This window comes from Coenobita brevimanus, chromosome 19 (assembly GCF_032717465.1).
Source record: "Coenobita brevimanus isolate Jiangsu-jjx chromosome 19, ASM3271746v2, whole genome shotgun sequence".
NCBI lineage: Eukaryota > Metazoa > Arthropoda > Malacostraca > Decapoda > Coenobitidae > Coenobita > Coenobita brevimanus.
Window position 1 is genome coordinate 10,707,302 of NC_136972.1, and position 22,747 is coordinate 10,730,048.

Sequence of the window (22,747 nt, forward strand, 5' to 3'; positions counted from 1 at the left end):
TCCTCCATGATGTAGATATAGTTTACAATGACTTTCAGAAAACATTTGACACTGTTCCTCACAAACATCTCGTAGGCAAAATAGAAGTCCCTGGAATAAAAGGAAATACACAGAAATGGTTGCAAGACTGGCCTTCAGACCGAAAACAACTAGTTGTGGTAAATGGAAAGGAATCCAAATGACGTAATGCAATTACTGGCCTTTCCCAGGGCTCAGTACTTGGACACATACTTTTTATTATCTTCGTAAACGACATAGGTAAGGGTCTAAATTGTAAAATATCCAGATTTGCAGATGATACTAAAATAACCAATATAGAAACTTCAACATTACATGGCAGCAGTTACAAAACGATCTTAATACTTTGGTAAACTGGACAGCAAAATGGCAAATGAGATTTAGCATAGAAAAATGCAAACTTTTCATATTGGAAATAAACAACATTCATGCGAATTACAAAATGAACAATATCCAGTATCCAGTTATCATGTAAAGGCAATGAAAAGGATCTTGGTGTGATATTATCAAATGACCTAACACCGAGTAAGCAGTGCACAAATGCAGTTAAAACTGGAAACAAGTTGGTGAGTTTTTTTGGAAGAACTTTCGAGTTTGAGTCGGAGAAAGTCATACTTTCCTTATTCAGCTACATAGTGTGCCGCCATCTCGAGTATTATGTGCAATTCTTGTCTCCGTACAATGGAAAGGATATAGAATACTGTAGTAAGAGAAAATACAGTGAAGAATCCCCCAGATGATACCACAACTGAGAAACAATGAGGAATGCCTTGAAGAACCTAAATTATTTAGCCTAATGAAATGCAGGGTATGAGGTGACTGTATTGAAGTTTTCAAACTCATGGAGGGAAATGACAATTTAGACATGAATAAATATTTTGAAACAGACCGGTCTAGTCAAACCTGGAGTAGTGGCACAAAATTATGGGAAACCGTTTCCAGTCCCATGAAGCAAAATATTCCTTCTTCAACAGAATAGTAAATATCTGGAACAGATTACCCACAGATACCATGAACAGTACCTCAGTTAAGACATTTCAAAACAAAATAGAAAAGTACTTGCGCGAGTATCTTAACCCGAGACGTCTTGTCGAAGTATGAGTACATTGCAACATTTTGCATTTGCCAGTCCCGTCGACGTACTGGTACGTTTTGCAATTGCAAGGTCCCTAATTTTTCACAATTTTCAATTTTTGTGGGTGATTTTTGGTATGTATACATGGGACACCTTCCTCTATTCTTCTACAGGATGCCAAGCAGGGACAATGCCTTACACTGCATAACCTCCCCCCCTGCCCCCCCCACACCATTGTCTCGGCAATTCACCTGTTACCAGTGACCTGGCCAATAATGACATTCAGGGCCAGAGTGATTCCCCAATCGATGACAATGTGGAGGACAAAGTTTACATAGCATTAACCCCTACACCGCGGGCTTGTTTACCAATTACTTGCGTGTGCCGCGGGGTTATTTGGGCTCCGACAGACTCTCAAAAAATATTTGCCAAAAATCAGTTATTAGTCCTAGAATAATAAAATTACATATGCTTATGGCACATACCTTCAGCTTTCTCCTGGAATGATTGTTGAGCCTTCGTCGGTTACCGTAGGACTTGTGGAGACCTCTGAAGTAGGGTAACAAAGTCTCCACTTTACACTTCCCAACAACCCGTAATATGATTACCACAGCCAGATACAAACACTATAAACACTATTCTACAATTTTCAAGTAGTTTGGGATCCATACTCAAAAAAAAAACACTGTGAAAGCAATGGAAATTACGAGCGCGTCTGATCGTCGCACTGGCACTAGTTCGCTCATGGTAGTCTGTCATTTATTATTCATAAAACCCCTCACACTTTATATTTCTATTACTATATAACACTTATATATATCTACAGTCTTTATCCATAAGTTTCCTTCTGTAGTATTAGTTTATTGTCACTGTAGGGATTCAATTTCTTTCAGTAAAATACGTAGCATTCACTTTCTCGTCCTGTATACTGGCATTGAGAGTGAATGTCACTTTCATCTTCACTCTCATAACTCATAGCATTCAGACATGCTAGAGTGAAACTTTCACTTTCATTACTCCTAGGGTATATACTCGTATTCTTATAATACTACTCATTTACATTTCTATTTACGTTCTCTATTTTATTTACGTTATTTACATTTCTATTTTATTTACAGTGTTATGCACTGTCACTTGAAATAACTTATAAAACTATTTTCCATTGTTCATGTATATTTACATTCATTACTTTCACTTGCTGTTTACTCATTATTTACACATTATTTACAATTCCACTTGCACTGTTTTACTCAATAGAAAGATCGTAGTCACTCTTTTATCAATTGTCAGCCCTTTACCTCTTTCCACACGAGGTTTAGTAGGGGGTAAAGGTCACAGAGCCATTTGCATGGGGGTGAAAAAAGGCCTTGAAGTCAGCAAGATGAAACATACGTCCTCTCACTTCGGTAGATGAGACTACACTGATAACGCAGTTGCCAGACCAGCTAGCCTAGAGGCCTGCTTTAGGGGTTATTCAGAGTTACCAATATTACTTCTTGAAACAGCTAAGTCTAGCACTGATATGATTGGCAGGAAATCTAGACAATACATTATAAATTTGGTAGTTCCAGGTGAATGTAAATATCATTTAGGGTTCTCCCTTCCCTCCTTACAGGTATATTTATTACGAAAATAGATTAGAGGCCTACTTAGGAGATATATAATCAGAGCTACCAATGTTATATCTTGAAACAGCTTTGTCTAGCAATGATATGATTGGCAGGAAATCTAGACAATACATTATAAATTAGGTAGTTCCAGGTGAATGTAAATATCACTTAGGGTTCTCCCTTCCCTCCTTACATGTATATTTATTACGAAAATAGATTATAGGGCATATTTCAAGGGGAAAAAAACAGCGAAAATTAGCGAACGAGTGCACGTGAGGTGTTGTCAGGTGATAATTAGCCAATTCCAGGTGTATGGCACTCTCACTTACCTTATTTCTTTCTTGTATATATTATTTGGTATAAGAATAGGACATAGGGCTTATTTCAATGGATGAAATCAGTGAAAAATTCCAGGGAAGATTTACTTAGCGTAGCACGGCCGGGCAGGCGAGAGGATAGGGTAATGGAGGGGGGGTAGGGAGGGGAGTCAAGAACGGGGAGAAATGGCTAAATTGTCAACAATGGATGGGAGTACAGATGAGATTAGGAGTGCTGACTAGTGTTGGACATTGGCAGTACCGATAGATGATACAAGCCCCCACTTGGAAGCCCGGGTGAATTCAAAATAACACAGAATCACAAAAGCGACGCCCCGCGGTATGATCCCTTGCTCCCAAGCGTCACGAAAGTGACGCCCCGCGGTCAAGGGGTTAAAGGAAGAAACAGAAATGATGATCAGGTAATGTGGCAAAAGAAGGTCAGGAATGGTGATGAGTCAGTGAGTGAAACAATGCTTATAATGCCTATATTACTGTTTGAAAACCAATATACTCTCGTACTACATATAAATTCGTACCAAATAAATAAAAAAATACCGTTTAGGAGTGGTGTGGAATAGTTATCCTCCCATAGAACTCGTTTTCTTTGGTGCCAGCCTGATAGAAAACCCTGTAAGGTAAGGAGGTACTCCTACCTGTATCAAGTATTTTAAACCTCAGGTGAGCGATTTCTCTGTGAATTTTCTATGTTTCTCACCAAAAACGAAGGTTTTAGCCAAAAAAAAAAAAAAAAAAATCCAAAAATGGTTGGGACTGGGGGGTGTCGGAGGTGCGAAAGTGGTCGGGATGTGATGGATTAAGATGTCTCTGTTTCAGTCCGAATAACTAACTTTAACCAGCTATGCATAAGTTCATTTCCTTCCTGTCTACAAGACACTCCGTAAACTTAATGTACCAGTGCATAGCATCACATCACGTCATTATATATTCATCCATTTGTTAAATGCAAATAGAGTGGTATAAGCACAGACTAGTATCTGCACAGATAGCTCTGAGTTTTCTTTATGCTAGGAAGAAGGAACCAAAAGCCAGGAGCCCAGAAATTGTTCCTTCCACGAAAAAAAACAACATAGGAAAGAGAGCCAAAATCACGATCGAATAATTTCGAGATGCCTGGACATACTGCATTTGAAAAACTGGAGATCATAGCTAGCAGGAAATAAAGACAGAGGGAGACAGTTCCAGAGATGACTTCTTGCATAAATGAAGGACTGGGAGGAATGGTTAACTGTTGCATTAGAGACCTGGACAGAAAAGGGTTGAGAGTTTGTTGCTAGATGGGTGCTACACGCCCATCGTAGAGGTGGAGGGATCCAAGCAGACAGTTCAGAGGAGCAGTGACCATTGAAGTAGAGATAGAAAAGAGATAAAGATGCAACAGTGCGGCAAAGAGACAGAAGTTGAAAGAAGCCAATAAGAGGAGGAGTGATAATGAGACGAAAAGCCTTTGACTCCACCCTATTGAGAAGAGCTGTATGTGGGGAGCCTCCCCACACATGACAGTTGTACTCTACACAGGGGCAAATAAAACCCATGTATATAGTCAACAACTGTGCAAGGGTAAAGATGGAATGGAATCGGCTCAGGCCACCTAATCTCTTTGAAGCTGATTTTACAAGAGATGTAATATCTTTCCAAGATAAGTCTCGAGTGAATGAAACCCCAAGCATGTTCAAGGACGATGCAGGATTAAGTTGGATATTACTAAACATTGATGGGTACTCCTGTGGAAAATTTTGTCGGGTTGATAGGTGTAAGAACTGAGTCTTTGATGCATTAAAAACAACAAGATTATTTCTACTCCAGTCAGAGATACGAGCCAGGTCAGACATTAGGTGTGCCATAGCCTCATCCCTTGTTTGTTGAAGTAACTGCTAAGATGGACGTTGCGGGAACCAAATGGAAAGTTGAAGGATGGAGTCATCAGTGTACGAGTGGATAGGGTTAGATGTACAGCTTAGAGGTTACCACTTTTACTTTCGACCTGTAATGTGCTTTGGATCACTGAGGGTCCTTGTTAGTAAAGTGTCCCCCATTGGGATTTTTTTTTTTTTAAGCACCAGAGATCACTGCTTCAGGAGATTATCGTGCTAAGTCTGTTCTTCGCTCTGCTAAAGATAATTTCATCCATAATAAATGCTCTCAACTCTCCAACTCGAATTCTTCATGCTCCTTCTGGCACCTTGCCAAAAACCTTTCTAACAACTTTTCCTCATCATCCTTCCCTCCTCTTTTCTACTCTGATGGATCTGTAGCTATTTCTTCTACTGATAAAGTAGATCTCTTCGCTCAGACTTTCTCCTCCAATGCCACCTTAGACGATTCCAGTGCTGTTCCTCCTTCACTTCCCCCCTCTGACTTCCTCATGGCTGTTATTAAAATTTCTTCAGCTGATGTATTTTCTGCCATCACAGGCCTCAATACTAACAAGGGATATGTGCCTGATGGAGTCCTTCCTGTTGTTCTCAAGAACTGTGCTTCTGTGCTTACATCCTGCCTAGGCAAAGTCTTTCATCTTTGTCTATCAACTTGGACCTTTCCTTCTTGCTGGAAGTTTGCGCTCATTCAGCCAGTCCCAAAGAAGGGAGACCATTCCCAACCATCTAACTATCGTCCAATTGCTTTAACATCCTATATCTCAAAAGTTTTCAAGTCAATTCATAATAGAAAATTTTTAAAGCATCTTTCCTATCACAACCTTCTTTGTGATCGTCAGTATGGGTTTCGTCAGGGATGCTCCATTGGCGATTTTCTCACCTACCTTTCAGACTCTTGGTCATCCTCCTTTCGGGACTTTGGGGAAAGCTTTGCCATTGCACTTGACATCTCAAAGGCTTTCGATCTAGTCTGGCATAAATCTTTAATTTCCAAGCTGCCCTCTTACAGTTTCTATCCTTCTATCTGTGCCTTCATCTATAGCTTCCTTTCTGGTCGTTCTATAGCTGCTGTTGTAGACGGCCATCATTCTTCTCCTAGATCTATCAACAGAGGTGTTCCTCAGAGCTCTGTCCTATCTCCAACTCTCTTTCTTTTATTCATCAATGACCTTCTAAGCTGTACATCTAACCCTATCCACTCGTACGCTGATGACTCAACCCTTCACCTTTCCATTCGGTTCCAACAACATCCATCTCAGCAGTTACTTCAACAAACAAGGGATGAGGCTATGGCACACCTAATGTCTGACTTGGCTTGTATCTCTGACTGGGGTAAAAATATTCTTGTTTTTAATGCATCAAAGACTCAGTTCTTACACCTATCAACCCGACAAAATTTTCCACAGGTATACCCACTAATGTTTAATAATACTCAGATTAATCCTGCATCATCCTTGAACATGCTTGGGGTTTCATTCACTCGGGACTTATCTTGGAAAGATCAGATTACATCTCTTGTAAAATCTGCTTCCAAGAGATTAGATGTGCTAAGCCGACTCTGTTCCTTTTTTACCCCTGCACAATTGTTGACTCTATACACGGGTTTGATCAGCCCCTGTGGGGTACAACTTGCATGTGTGGGGAGGTTCTCCACATACAGCTCTCATTAACTCTCCTCCTCTAACTGCCTCCCTTCAACCTCTGTCTCTTCGCCTCACTGTTGCATTTTTATCTCTTTTCTATTGCTGCTTCAATGGTCGCTGCTTCTCTGAACTGTCTGCATGCATTCCTCCACCTCTATGATGGGCCCGTAGCACCTGTCAAGCAACAAACTCTCATCCCTTTTCTGTCCAACTGCCAAGTGCAAGAGTTAACCATTACTCCCAGTCCTTCATTTATGCAACAGGTCAACTCTGGAACTGTCTCCCTCTGTCTGTATTTCCTGTTAGCTATGATCTTCAGTCTTTTAAATGCAGTGTGTCCATGTATCTCGAAATGATTGGATCTTGAATTTGGCTCTCTCTTGTATTTTGTTCTTCTCTTGGAAGGAACAGTTTTTGTGGGCTCGTGGCCTTTGGTTCCTTCTTCCTAGCATTAAAAACAAAAATCACTGTTTCTAGTTCTTGCCAATGTGATACTCCGTGATGGCTGGCTATGGTCAGAAGGTCAGTACAAGTGTTTTCAAGCACCCATACACTCTCCCCCACACCCCTCATGGCCCCTCAGTAGCCCTTCCCACTACCCCATCCCACCCTTCCCCTCCCAACCCCTACCTCTACCCTGAACCAGTATCAGCTGGTTCCAAGGCCACACTCTTCTTATGTCAGCCTCCCACCATCCTCCACCACAGCCCTCTTCCCTGCTGGGCTCCCCTTCCACCCCCACACCCCCGCCCCCTCCCCCGGCCACCCAGTGTGACTCCGCGCACCAGCCATGACAGGACAATACTCTGATTCCATATGGCAAGCTATGAAGTTTAAACATGCCCGCGAAAAATTAAAACGTCTTATGACGTGGACCGTAGGCCTCTATCAACACGTCATATGATGTGGACCGGCGCCTAGGGGTTAAGATAAAGTATGATTTCCTTCACAGAATTTTACTCAAAATAAAATATCATGAAGCGAATGTACTCGAGTGAAAGATATAAAGTACCGTGAATTGTTAGTGGAATACTCATTTACAGGGTGCATTATTTTCAGCTGTGAACTACCACACTGAGCTGGTGGCAGTGTTTTGCTTTACTTTAAAACTAGTCTCTACCCCCTTGTGCTATCCAAACCCAGTATTACCAACATAGATGCCAGTTACGATCAATTGAGTATTAGACTGCTTAAAATATTATTTGGTACATCTATTGTCCTCCATCACAGTCAGCTGACAGAGATGAAAAACTTTATGATCAAATTACGGAACTTTGCTGTCACGAGGACAGTGTAATTTTTGGTGACTTTAACATACCAGTAACAAAGTGGGGTGAACCATTAACAGCACACTTAGGACAAGAGCTATACATGAATCTTCAAGAAAGTACCCTTTACCAACACATGAGAGGAAACAATATCCTGGACATCATTTAAACTGCAAATGATTACCTAATTAACCCCTATAGTATTAATAGGATCAATCGATCCTTTTCCTGAATTTTGCTTGATGCTTAACCCATTCACTGCGTCAGTGTTTGTTACATGTACATCCTGTGTGCGGCAGTTTTCAAATATTCAGAAAAAAATATTAGAAAAAAATAATATTGTCAAAAATAGAGAAAAAGACCCCGAGTTCAATAGTATATAATACAACATTGCAAACAAGAAAATTACCTCTGATACAGGTCCATGAAGTAATAAATATTCCCTGTGTGGTGGTGCCAGGTGAACAATGTGTTATGGTTGCACTGTGTTATTAGTGTCAATCTTGCGATCAGATAAGGTGTAAATCAGCATCTGAACCATCATTGTCATCATCTAACAACATATCACTATCATTACTACACTCATCCAGCGATTTCATCTAATATTTGCTTGGGCTACTGGTAGTGGCGGCATGGAGAAGATTTCGTACCTTTACCTTTGGCATTTTGTAGGTAACTGAGCTTAGCTCTACACCTCGTAATAATGCATAATCTATCTATGGCAATATTCTATAGGGTGCCATGAGTTGCTAGCTGACTTATTTCATGCCATTTCTGACAGCAGAATTTTTGAAAACAGGAAATCATACATGATACAGCCGCAGTCAGAGCTGTCAGATATCATATGTGATACAGCCGCAGTCAATGGGTTAATAGGATCGATAGAGGAGCCTTTGTAAAAAACTACGGACACTAGGCTTCAGCCCGATCGTGACATATATCGACGGAAACCAACAAGAACTAAGTCCTGAGTAGGGAGGGGGGAGGATCCGGGCCCCTACCCATGGTGGGGGGTGATTTCCCACCGCCCACTCACGACCTACCTCCATCTCGATCCTTTTGTTTCCTCTCGAACTTGTTCTCGTGTGACTGGACTCTCAGCTCCTCATACCTTCTCTTTAAAGCTGATTTTTCCATGCCACACTCCCCCACCATCGTCCCTCCACCTTCCTCCCTCATTCTCCCCCTCCACCCCTTCATACTCCCTCCACCTCCAGCTGCTAGTTTCTCGGTGTGGCTACGTGGTAAACATTTGACATATGAGAATGATATATACATTTTCTGATGTGCAAAATCAAGATCTTTCATTCTATAATACCAAAATTAATTTTGGTGCAATTCTTTTTTTCTCTTCTTATATGCAAGGGTTACCAGTGTCAATTTTTGATGATCTTTGACAGGCCATAGTTCAGTAACCAGTTGGTCTAGAATGCTCTGGTTTGTGGCATAAGGTGTGTAAATTCAAGCTCTAAACCTCTGGCATAACACTTTACTTCTGTAAGAGCAGAAAAATTGGCTCCATATACTGTACAGACTTTCACGCCAGTACGGTCGACAGAATCCATGACTTTAGAAGTTAACAACATTGAAATTCCACCTGAATTTAGTTTCAGTGATCGTTGAATTATTCAGTTTAATATTACTACTGAAAAAGTGAAAGAAGTAGAGAGCAAAGAAAAAGTCCTAGACTATCATAGATTGGATTCACCACACTCAAAGTGCTGCTTACAACTAGGTATTGGAATCAAATGACTGAAACCAATGACAAAAGCCAAACATAAGAAATTTTCACCAAAAGATTTAATGATGCAGTACAGTCACGTGTACTACTCCGTAACAGGCTTCCAGCTGGTAATATTAAATCAAAGTGGTGGTCCAGAAATATTAAAAGTAGCTTAATAGTCAAAAAACATGCTTACCATAATTTAAAAAAAAAACTATACAAAATAATGATGACAAATTCGACTTTGATAACCTATGCCACATACCAAAAAGACTTAAAAGACTTATCAAATGAAACAAGACAGCACTGGAGATCCACACTGCCAATACGTGCAAATCTAATCCTAAAGAATTTTAGTTACATTAGAAAAGGTTATTTCTTCATCAATAGGCCCACTAGAAATAGACAATGGCAAACTTACAGAAAATGAGGTTGAAATGATGATCATTCTTAACGATTACTTAGCATCTATATTTACAGTAGAAAACACCACCAGAAGCCTACTGTTGTCCATACACCAAGCAATTAGCATAGTACTCAGTAACTATACTTTCCACAGTAGTGATATCCTTTCAGCCATAAAATAATAGTACAAACATTACAAAACCCCAGGCCCTGAAAAATATCACTGAGAAGTCTCAAAGAAGCCAAAAATGAGTTACTGCTGCCACTCACTGTCTTATTCAATAAATCATTAAATACTGGGAAAGTCCCATGTGAATGAAAACTAGCCAATGTAATGCCATCTTTAAATCTGGAGAAAGATGCTCCCAGGAAATTCCAGACCAATCAGCTTAACGTCAGTAGTGTGCAAATTAAAGAAAACAATCAAACAGATAAAATAGTTATTTATCTAGAAGAAAATGATATAATCAAAGACTCACAGCATGGATTCAGACATCGACCTTCATGCTTGACTAACTTACTGGACGTCCTCCATGATGTAGATATAGTTTACAATGACTTTCAGAAAACATTTGACACTGTTCCTCACAAACATCTCGTAGGCAAAATAGAAGTCCCTGGAATAAAAGGAAATACACAGAAATGGTTGCAAGACTGGCCTTCAGACCGAAAACAACTAGTTGTGGTAAATGGAAAGGAATCCAAATGACGTAATGCAATTACTGGCCTTTCCCAGGGCTCAGTACTTGGACACATACTTTTTTATTATCTTCGTAAACGACATAGGTAAGGGTCTAAATTGTAAAATATCCAGATTTGCAGATGATACTAAAATAACCAATATAGAAACTTCAACATTACATGGCAGCAGTTACAAAACGATCTTAATACTTTGGTAAACTGGACAGCAAAATGGCAAATGAGATTCAGCATAGAAAAATGCAAACTTTTCATATTGGAAATAAACAACATTCATGCGAATTACAAAATGAACAATATCCAGTATCCAGTTATCATGTAAAGTCAATGAAAAGGATCTTGGTGTGATATTATCAAATGACCTAACACCGAGTAAGCAGTGCACAAATGCAGTTAAAACTGGAAACAAGTTGGTGAGTTTTTTTGGAAGAACTTTCGAGTTTGATTCGGAGAAAGTCATACTTTCCTTATTCAGCTACATAGTGTGCCGCCATCTCGAGTATTATGTGCAATTCTTGTCTCCGTACAATGGAAAGGATATAGAATACTGTAGTAAGAGAAAATACAGTGAAGAATCCCCCAGATGATACCACAACTGAGAAACAATGAGGAATGCCTTGAAGAACCTAAATTATTTAGCCTAATGAAATGCAGGGTATGAGGTGACTGTATTGAAGTTTTCAAACTCATGGAGGGAAATGACAATTTAGACATGAATAAATATTTTGAAACAGACCGGTCTAGTCAAACCTGGAGTAGTGGCACAAAATTATGGGAAACCGTTTCCAGTCCCATGAAGCAAAAATATTCCTTCTTCAACAGAATAGTAAATATCTGGAACAGATTACCCACAGATACCATGAACAGTACCTCAGTTAAGACATTTCAAAACAAAATAGAAAAGTACTTGCGCGAGTATCTTAACCCGAGACGTCTTGTCGACGTATGAGTACATTGCAACATTTTGCATTTGCCAGTCCCGTCGACGTACTGGTACGTTTTGCAATTGCAAGGTCCCTAATTTTTCACAATTTTCAATTTTTGTGGGTGATTTTTGGTATGTATACATGGGACACCTTCCTCTATTCTTCTACAGGATGCCAAGCAGGGACAATGCCTTACACTGCATAACCTCCCCCCCTGCCCCCCCCACACCATTGTCTCGGCAATTCACCTGTTACCAGTGACCTGGCCAATAATGACATTCAGGGCCAGAGTGATTCCCCAATCGATGACAATGTGGAGGACAAAGTTTACATAGCATTAAAGGAAGAAACAGAAATGATGATCAGGTAATGTGGCAAAAGAAGGTCAGGAATGGTGATGAGTCAGTGAGTGAAACAATGCTTATAATGCCTATATTACTGTTTGAAAACCAATATACTCTCGTACTACATATAAATTCGTACCAAATAAATAAAAAAATACCGTTTAGGAGTGGTGTGGAATAGTTATCCTCCCATAGAACTCGTTTTCTTTGGTGCCAGCCTGATAGAAAACCCTGTAAGGTAAGGAGGTACTCCTACCTGTATCAAGTATTTTAAACCTCAGGTGAGCGATTTCTCTGTGAATTTTCTATGTTTCTCACCAAAAACGAAGGTTTTAGCCAAAAAAAAAAAAAAAATCCAAAAATGGTTGGGACTGGGGGGTGTCGGAGGTGCGAAAGTGGTCGGGATGTGATGGGTTAAGATGTCTCTGTTTCAGTCCGAATAACTAACTTTAACCAGCTATGCATAAGTTCATTTCCTTCCTGTCTACAAGACACTCCGTAAACTTAATGTACCAGTGCATAGCATCACATCACGTCATTATATATTCATCCATTTGTTAAATGCAAATAGAGTGGTATAAGCACAGACTAGTATCTGCACAGATAGCTCTGAGTTTTCTTTATGCTAGGAAGAAGGAACCAAAAGCCAGGAGCCCAGAAAGTGTTCCTTCCACGAAAAAAACAACATAGGAAAGAGAGCCAAAATCACGATCGAATAATTTCGAGATGCCTGGACATACTGCATTTGAAAAACTGGAGATCATAGCTAGCAGGAAATAAAGACAGAGGGAGACAGTTCCAGAGATGACTTCTTGCATAAATGAAGGACTGGGAGGAATGGTTAACTGTTGCATTAGAGACCTGGACAGAAAAGGGTTGAGAGTTTGTTGCTAGATGGGTGCTACACGCCCATCGTAGAGGTGGAGGGATCCAAGCAGACAGTTCAGAGGAGCAGTGACCATTGAAGTAGAGATAGAAAAGAGATAAAGATGCAACAGTGCGGCAAAGAGACAGAAGTTGAAAGAAGCCAATAAGAGGAGGAGTGATAATGAGACGAAAAGCCTTTGACTCCACCCTATTGAGAAGAGCTGTATGTGGGGAGCCTCCCCACACATGACAGTTGTACTCTACACAGGGGCAAATAAAACCCATGTATATAGTCAACAACTGTGCAAGGGTAAAGATGGAATGGAATCGGCTCAGGCCACCTAATCTCTTTGAAGCTGATTTTACAAGAGATGTAATATCTTTCCAAGATAAGTCTCGAGTGAATGAAACCCCAAGCATGTTCAAGGACGATGCAGGATTAAGTTGGATATTACTAAACATTGATGGGTACTCCTGTGGAAAATTTTGTCGGGTTGATAGGTGTAAGAACTGAGTCTTTGATGCATTAAAAACAACAAGATTATTTCTACTCCAGTCAGAGATACGAGCCAGGTCAGACATTAGGTGTGCCATAGCCTCATCCCTTGTTTGTTGAAGTAACTGCTAAGATGGACGTTGCGGGAACCAAATGGAAAGTTGAAGGATGGAGTCATCAGTGTACGAGTGGATAGGGTTAGATGTACAGCTTAGAGGTTACCACTTTTACTTTCGACCTGTAATGTGCTTTGGATCACTGAGGGTCCTTGTTAGTAAAGTGTCCCCCATTGGGATTTTTTTTTTTTTTTTTTAAGCACCAGAGATCACTGCTTCAGGAGATTATCGTGCTAAGTCTGTTCTTCGCTCTGCTAAAGATAATTTCATCCATAATAAATGCTCTCAACTCTCCAACTCGAATTCTTCATGCTCCTTCTGGCACCTTGACAAAAACCTTTCTAACAACTTTTCCTCATCATCCTTCCCTCCTCTTTTCTACTCTGATGGATCTGTAGCTATTTCTTCTACTGATAAAGTAGATCTCTTCGCTCAGACTTTCTCCTCCAATGCCACCTTAGACGATTCCAGTGCTGTTCCTCCTTCACTTCCCCCCTCTGACTTCCTCATGGCTGTTATTAAAATTTCTTCAGCTGATGTATTTTCTGCCATCACAGGCCTCAATACTAACAACGGATATGTGCCTGATGGAGTCCTTCCTGTTGTTCTCAAGAACTGTGCTTCTGTGCTTACATCCTGCCTAGGCAAAGTCTTTCATCTTTGTCTATCAACTTGGACCTTTCCTTCTTGCTGGAAGTTTGCGCTCATTCAGCCAGTCCCAAAGAAGGGAGACCATTCCCAACCATCTAACTATCGTCCAATTGCTTTAACATCCTATATCTCAAAAGTTTTCAAGTCAATTCATAATAGAAAATTTTTAAAGCATCTTTCCTATCACAACCTTCTTTGTGATCGTCAGTATGGGTTTCGTCAGGGATGCTCCATTGGCGATTTTCTCACCTACCTTTCAGACTCTTGGTCATCCTCCTTTCGGGACTTTGGGGAAAGCTTTGCCATTGCACTTGACATCTCAAAGGCTTTCGATCTAGTCTGGCATAAATCTTTAATTTCCAAGCTGCCCTCTTACAGTTTCTATCCTTCTATCTGTGCCTTCATCTATAGCTTCCTTTCTGGTCGTTCTATAGCTGCTGTTGTAGACGGCCATCATTCTTCTCCTAGATCTATCAACAGAGGTGTTCCTCAGAGCTCTGTCCTATCTCCAACTCTCTTTCTTTTATTCATCAATGACCTTCTAAGCTGTACATCTAACCCTATCCACTCGTACGCTGATGACTCAACCCTTCACCTTTCCATTCGGTTCCAACAACATCCATCTCAGCAGTTACTTCAACAAACAAGGGATGAGGCTATGGCACACCTAATGTCTGACTTGGCTTGTATCTCTGACTGAGGTAAAAATATTCTTGTTTTTAATGCATCAAAGACTCAGTTCTTACACCTATCAACCCGACAAAATTTTCCACAGGTATACCCACTAATGTTTAATAATACTCAGATTAATCCTGCATCATCCTTGAACATGCTTGGGGTTTCATTCACTCGGGACTTATCTTGGAAAGATCAGATTACATCTCTTGTAAAATCTGCTTCCAAGAGATTAGATGTGCTAAGCCGACTCTGTTCCTTTTTTACCCCTGCACAATTGTTGACTCTATACACGGGTTTGATCAGCCCCTGTGGGGTACAACTTGCATGTGTGGGGAGGTTCTCCACATACAGCTCTCATTAACTCTCCTCCTCTAACTGCCTCCCTTCAACCTCTGTCTCTTCGCCTCACTGTTGCATTTTTATCTCTTTTCTATTGCTGCTTCAATGGTCGCTGCTTCTCTGAACTGTCTGCATGCATTCCTCCACCTCTATGATGGGCCCGTAGCACCTGTCAAGCAACAAACTCTCATCCCTTTTCTGTCCAACTGCCAAGTGCAAGAGTTAACCATTACTCCCAGTCCTTCATTTATGCAACAGGTCAACTCTGGAACTGTCTCCCTCTGTCTGTATTTCCTGTTAGCTATGATCTTCAGTCTTTTAAATGCAGTGTGTCCATGTATCTCGAAATGATTGGATCTTGAATTTGGCTCTCTCTTGTATTTTGTTCTTCTCTTGGAAGGAACAGTTTTTGTGGGCTCGTGGCCTTTGGTTCCTTCTTCCTAGCATTAAAAACAAAAATCACTGTTTCTAGTTCTTGCCAATGTGATACTCCGTGATGGCTGGCTATGGTCAGAAGGTCAGTACAAGTGTTTTCAAGCACCCATACACTCTCCCCCACACCCCTCATGGCCCCTCAGTAGCCCTTCCCACTACCCCATCCCACCCTTCCCCTCCCAACCCCTACCTCTACCCTGAACCAGTATCAGCTGGTTCCAAGGCCACACTCTTCTTATGTCAGCCTCCCACCATCCTCCACCACAGCCCTCTTCCCTGCTGGGCTCCCCGTCCCCCCCCCACCCCCGCCCCCTCCCCGGCCACCCAGTGTGACTCCGCGCACCAGCCATGACAGGACAATACTCTGATTCCATATGGCAAGCTATGAAGTTTAAACATGCCCGCGAAAAATTAAAACGTCTTATGACGTGGACCGTAGGCCTCTATCAACACGTCATATGATGTGGACCGGCGCCTAGGGGTTAAGATAAAGTATGATTTCCTTCACAGAATTTTACTCAAAATAAAATATCATGAAGCGAATGTACTCGAGTGAAAGATATAAAGTACCGTGAATTGTTAGTGGAATACTCATTTACAGGGTGCATTATTTTCAGCTGTGAACTACCACACTGAGCTGGTGGCAGTGTTTTGCTTTACTTTAAAACTAGTCTCTACCCCCTTGTGCTATCCAAACCCAGTATTACCAACATAGATGCCAGTTACGATCAATTGAGTATTAGACTGCTTAAAATATTATTTGGTACATCTATTGTCCTCCATCACAGTCAGCTGACAGAGATGAAAAACTTTATGATCAAATTACGGAACTTTGCTGTCACGAGGACAGTGTAATTTTTGGTGACTTTAACATACCAGTAACAAAGTGGGGTGAACCATTAACAGCACACTTAGGACAAGAGCTATACATGAATCTTCAAGAAAGTACCCTTTACCAACACATGAGAGGAAACAATATCCTGGACATCATTTAAACTGCAAATGATTACCTAATTAACCCCTATAGTATTAATAGGATCAATCGATCCTTTTCCTGAATTTTGCTTGATGCTTAACCCATTCACTGCGTCAGTGTTTGTTACATGTACATCCTGTGTGCGGCAGTTTTCAAATATTCAGAAAAAAATATTAGAAAAAAATAATATTGTCAAAAATAGAGAAAAAGACCCCGAGTTCAATAGTATATAATACAACATTGCAAACAAGAAAATTACCTCTGATACAGGTCCATGAAGTAATAAATATTCCCTGTGTGGTGGTGCCAGGTGAACAATGTGTTATGGTTGCACTGTGTTATTAGTGTCAATCTTGCCATCAGATAAGGTGTAAATCAGCATCTGAACCATCATTGTCATCATCTAACAACATATCACTATCATTACTACACTCATCCAGCGATTTCATCTAATATTTGCTTGGGCTACTGGGAGTGGCGGCATGGAGAAGATTTCGTACCTTTACCTTTGGCATTTTGTAGGTAACTGAGCTTAGCTCTACACTTCGTAATAATGCATAATCTATCTATGGCAATATTCTATAGGGTGCCATGAGTTGCTAGCTGACTTATTTCATGCCATTTCTGACAGCAGAATTTTTGAAAACAGGAAATCATATATGATACAGCCGCAGTCAGAGCTGTCAGATATCATATGTGATACAGCCACAGTCAATGGGTTAATAGGATCGATAGAGGAGCCTTTGTAAAAAACTACGGACACTAGGCTTCAGCCCGATCGTGACATATATCGACGGAAACCAACAAGAACTAAGTCCTGAGTAGGGAGGGGGGAGGATCCGGGCCCCTACCCATGGTGGGGGGGTGATTTCCCCACCGCCCACTCACGACCTACCTCCAGCCCGATCCTTTTGTTCCCTCTCCCCCTCTGTCGCGTGTGACTGGACTCACAGCTCCTCCTACCAACTCTATAAAGCTGATTTTTCCATGCCACACTCCCCCCACCATCGTCCCTCCACCTTCCTCCCTCATTCTCCCCCCTCCACCCCTTCATACTCCCTCCACCTCCAGCTGCTAGTTTCTCGGTGTGGCTACGTGGTAAACATTTGACATATGAGAATGATATATACATTTTCTGATGTGCAAAATCAAGATCTTTCATTCTATAATACCAAAATTAATTTTGGTGCAATTCTTTTTTTCTCTTCTTATATGCAAGGGTTACCAGTGTCAATTTTTGATGATCTTTGACAGGCCATAGTTCAGTAACCAGTTGGTCTAGAATGCTCTGGTTTGTGGCATAAGGTGTGTAAATTCAAGCTCTAAACCTCTGGCATAACACTTTACTTCTGTAAGAGCAGAAAAATTGGCTCCATATACTGTACAGATTTTCACGCCAGTACGGTCGACAGAATCCATGACTTTAGAAGTTAACAACATTGAAATTCCACCTGAATTTAGTTTCAGTGATCATTGAATTATTCAGTTTAATATTACTACTGAAAAAGTGAAAGAAGTAGAGAGCAAAGAAAAAGTCCTAGACTATCATAGATTGGATTCACCACACTCAAAGTGCTGCTTACAACTAGGTATTGGAATCAAATGACTGAAACCAATGACAAAAGCCAAACGTAAGAAATTTTCACCAAAAGATTTAATGATGCAGTACAGTCACGTGTACTACTCCGTAACAGGCTTCCAGCTGGTAATATTAAATCAAAGTGGTGGTCCAGAAATATTAAAAGTAGCTTAATAGTCAAAAAACATGCTTACCATAATTTAAAAAAAACTATACAAAATAATGATGACAAATTCGACTTTGATAACCTATGCCACATACCAAAAAGACTTAAAAGACTTATCAAATGAAACAAGACAGCACTGGAGATCCACACTGCCAATACGTGCAAATCTAATCCTAAAGAATTTTAGTTACATTAGAAAAGGCTATTTCTTCATCAATAGGCCCACTAGAAATAGACAATGGCAAACTTACAGAAAATGAGGTTGAAATGATGATCATTCTTAACGATTACTTAGCATCTATATTTACAGTAGAAAACACCACCAGAAGCCTACTGTTGTCCATACACCAAGCAATTAGCATAGTACTCAGTAACTATACTTTCCACAGTAGTGATATCCTTTCAGCCATAAAATAATAGTACAAACATTACAAAACCCCAGGCCCTGAAAAATATCACTGAGAAGTCTCAAAGAAGCCAAAAATGAGTTACTGCTGCCACTCACTGTCTTATTCAATAAATCATTAAATACTGGGAAAGTCCCATGTGAATGAAAACTAGCCAATGTAATGCCATCTTTAAATCTGGAGAAAGATGCTCCCAGGAAATTCCAGACCAATCAGCTTAACGTCAGTAGTGTGCAAATTAAAGAAAACAATCAAACAGATAAAATAGTTATTTATCTAGAAGAAAATGATATAATCAAAGACTCACAGCATGGATTCAGACATCGACCTTCATGCTTGACTAACTTACTGGACGTCCTCCATGATGTAGATATAGTTTACAATGACTTTCAGAAAACATTTGACACTGTTCCTCACAAACATCTCGTAGGCAAAATAGAAGTCCCTGGAATAAAAGGAAATACACAGAAATGGTTGCAAGACTGGCCTTCAGACCGAAAACAACTAGTTGTGGTAAATGGAAAGGAATCCAAATGACTTAATGCAATTACTGGCCTTTCCCAGGGCTCAGTACTTGGACACATACTTTTTTATTATCTTCGTAAACGACATAGGTAAGGGTCTAAATTGTAAAATATCCAGATTTGCAGATGATACTAAAATAACCAATATAGTAACTTCAACATTACATGGCAGCAGTTACAAAACGATCTTAATACTTTGGTAAACTGGACAGCAAAATGGCAAATGAGATTCAGCATAGAAAAATGCAAACTTTTCATATTGGAAATAAACAACATTCATGCGAATTACAAAATGAACAATATCCAGTATCCAGTTATCATGTAAAGGCAATGAAAAGGATCTTGGTGTGATATTATCAAATGACCTAACACCGAGTAAGCAGTGCACAAATGCAGTTAAAACTGGAAACAAGTTGGTGAGTTTTTTTGGAAGAACTTTCGAGTTTGATTCGGAGAAAGTCATACTTTCCTTATTCAGCTACATAGTGTGCCGCCATCTCGAGTATTATGTGCAATTCTTGTCTCCGTACAATGGAAAGGATATAGAATACTGTAGTAAGAGAAAATACAGTGAAGAATCCCCCAGATGATACCACAACTGAGAAACAATGAGGAATGCCTTGAAGAACCTAAATTATTTAGCCTAATGAAATGCAGGGTATGAGGTGACTGTATTGAAGTTTTCAAACTCATGGAGGGAAATGACAATTTAGACATGAATAAATATTTTGAAACAGACCGGTCTAGTCAAACCTGGAGTAGTGGCACAAAATTATGGGAAACCGTTTCCAGTCCCATGAAGCAAAATATTCCTTCTTCAACAGAATAGTAAATATCTGGAACAGATTACCCACAGATACCATGAACAGTACCTCAGTTAAGACATTTCAAAACAAAATAGAAAAGTACTTGCGCGAGTATCTTAACCCGAGACGTCTTGTCGACGTATGAGTACATTGCAACATTTTGCATTTGCCAGTCCCGTCGACGTACTGGTACGTTTTGCAATTGCAAGGTCCCTAATTTTTCACAATTTTCAATTTTTGTGGGTGATTTTTGGTATGTATACATGGGACACCTTCCTCTATTCTTCTACAGGATGCCAAGCAGGGACAATGCCTTACACTGCATAACCTCCCCCCCTGCCCCCCCCACACCATTGTCTCAGCAATTCACCTGTTACCAGTGACCTGGCCAATAATGACATTCAGGGCCAGAGTGATTCCCCAATCGATGACAATGTGGAGGACAAAGTTTACATAGCATTAAAGGAAGAAACAGAAATGATGATCAGGTAATGTGGCAAAAGAAGGTCAGGAATGGTGATGAGTCAGTGAGTGAAACAATGCTTATAATGCCTATATTACTGTTTGAAAACCAATATACTCTCGTACTACATATAAATTCGCACCAAATAAATAAAAAAATACCGTTTAGGAGTGGTGTGGAATAGTTATCCTCCCATAGAACTCGTTTTCTTTGGTGCCAGCCTGATAGAAAACCCTGTAAGGTAAGGAGGTACTCCTACCTGTATCAAGTATTTTAAACCTCAGGTGAGCGATTTCTCTGTGAATTTTCTATGTTTCTCACCAAAAACGAAGGTTTTAGCCAAAAAAAAAAAAAAAAAATCCAAAAATGGTTGGGACTGGGGGGTGTCGGAGGTGCGAAAGTGGTCGGGATGTGATGGGTTAAGATGTCTCTGTTTCAGTCCGAATAACTAACTTTAACCAGCTATGCATAAGTTCATTTCCTTCCTGTCTACAAGACACTCCGTAAACTTAATGTACCAGTGCATAGCATCACATCACGTCATTATATATTCATCCATTTGTTAAATGCAAATAGAGTGGTATAAGCACAGACTAGTATCTGCACAGATAGCTCTGAGTTTTCTTTATGCTAGGAAGAAGGAACCAAAAGCCAGGAGCCCAGAAAGTGTTCCTTCCACGAGAAAAACAACATAGGAAAGAGAGCCAAAATCACGATCGAATAATTTCGAGATGCCTGGACATACTGCATTTGAAAAACTGGAGATCATAGCTAGCAGGAAATAAAGACAGAGGGAGACAGTTCCAGAGATGACTTCTTGCATAAATGAAGGACTGGGAGGAATGGTTAACTGTTGCATTAGGGACCTGGACAGAAAAGGGTTGAGAGTTTGTTGCTAGATGGGTGCTACACGCCCATCGTAGAGGTGGAGGGATCCAAGCAGAAGTTCAGAGGAGCAGTGACCATTGAAGTAGAGATAGAAAAGAGATAAAGATGCAACAGTGCGGCAAAGAGACAGAAGTTGAAAGAAGCCAATAAGAGGAGAAGCGATAATGAGACGAAAAGCCTTTGACTCCACCCTATTGAGAAGAGCTGTATGTGGGGAGCCTCCCCACACATGACAGTTGTACTCTACACAGGGGCAAATAAAACCCATGTATATAGTCAACAACTGTGCAAGGGTAAAGATGGAATGGAATCGGCTCAGGCCACCTAATCTCTTTGAAGCTGATTTTACAAGAGATGTAATATCTTTCCAAGATAAGTCTCGAGTGAATGAAACCCCAAGCATGTTCAAGGACGATGCAGGATTAAGTTGGATATTACTAAACATTAATGGGTACTCCTGTGGAAAATTTTGTCGGGTTGATAGGTGTAAGAACTGAGTCTTTGATGCATTAAAAACAACAAGATTATTTCTACTCCAGTCAGAGATACGAGCCAGGTCAGACATTAGGTGTGCCATAGCCTCATCCCTTGTTTGTTGAAGTAACTGCTAAGATGGACGTTGCGGGAACCAAATGGAAAGTTGAAGGATGGAGTCATCAGTGTACGAGTGGATAGGGTTAGATGTACAGCTTAGAGGTTACCACTTTTACTTTCGACCTGTAATGTGCTTTGGATCACTGAGGGTCCTTGTTAGTAAAGTGTCCCCCATTGGGATTTTTTTTTTTTTTTTTTTAAGCACCAGAGATCACTGCTTCAGGAGATTATCGTGCTAAGTCTGTTCTTCGCTCTGCTAAAGATAATTTCATCCATAATAAATGCTCTCAACTCTCCAACTCGAATTCTTCATGCTCCTTCTGGCACCTTGCCAAAAACCTTTCTAACAACTTTTCCTCATCATCCTTCCCTCCTCTTTTCTACTCTGATGGATCTGTAGCTATTTCTTCTACTGATAAAGTAGATCTCTTCACTCAGACTTTCTCCTCCAATGCCACCTTAGACGATTCCAGTGCTGTTCCTCCTTCACTTCCCCCCTCTGACTTCCTCATGGCTGTTATTAAAATTTCTTCAGCTGATGTATTTTCTGCCATCACAGGCCTCAATACTAACAAGGGATATGTGCCTGATGGAGTCCTTCCTGTTGTTCTCAAGAACTGTGCTTCTGTGCTTACATCCTGCCTAGGCAAAGTCTTTCATCTTTGTCTATCAACTTGGACCTTTCCTTCTTGCTGGAAGTTTGCGCTCATTCAGCCAGTCCCAAACAAGGGAGACCATTCCCAACCATCTAACTATCGTCCAATTGCTTTAACATCCTATATCTCAAAAGTTTTCAAGTCAATTCATAATAGAAAATTTTTAAAGCATCTTTCCTA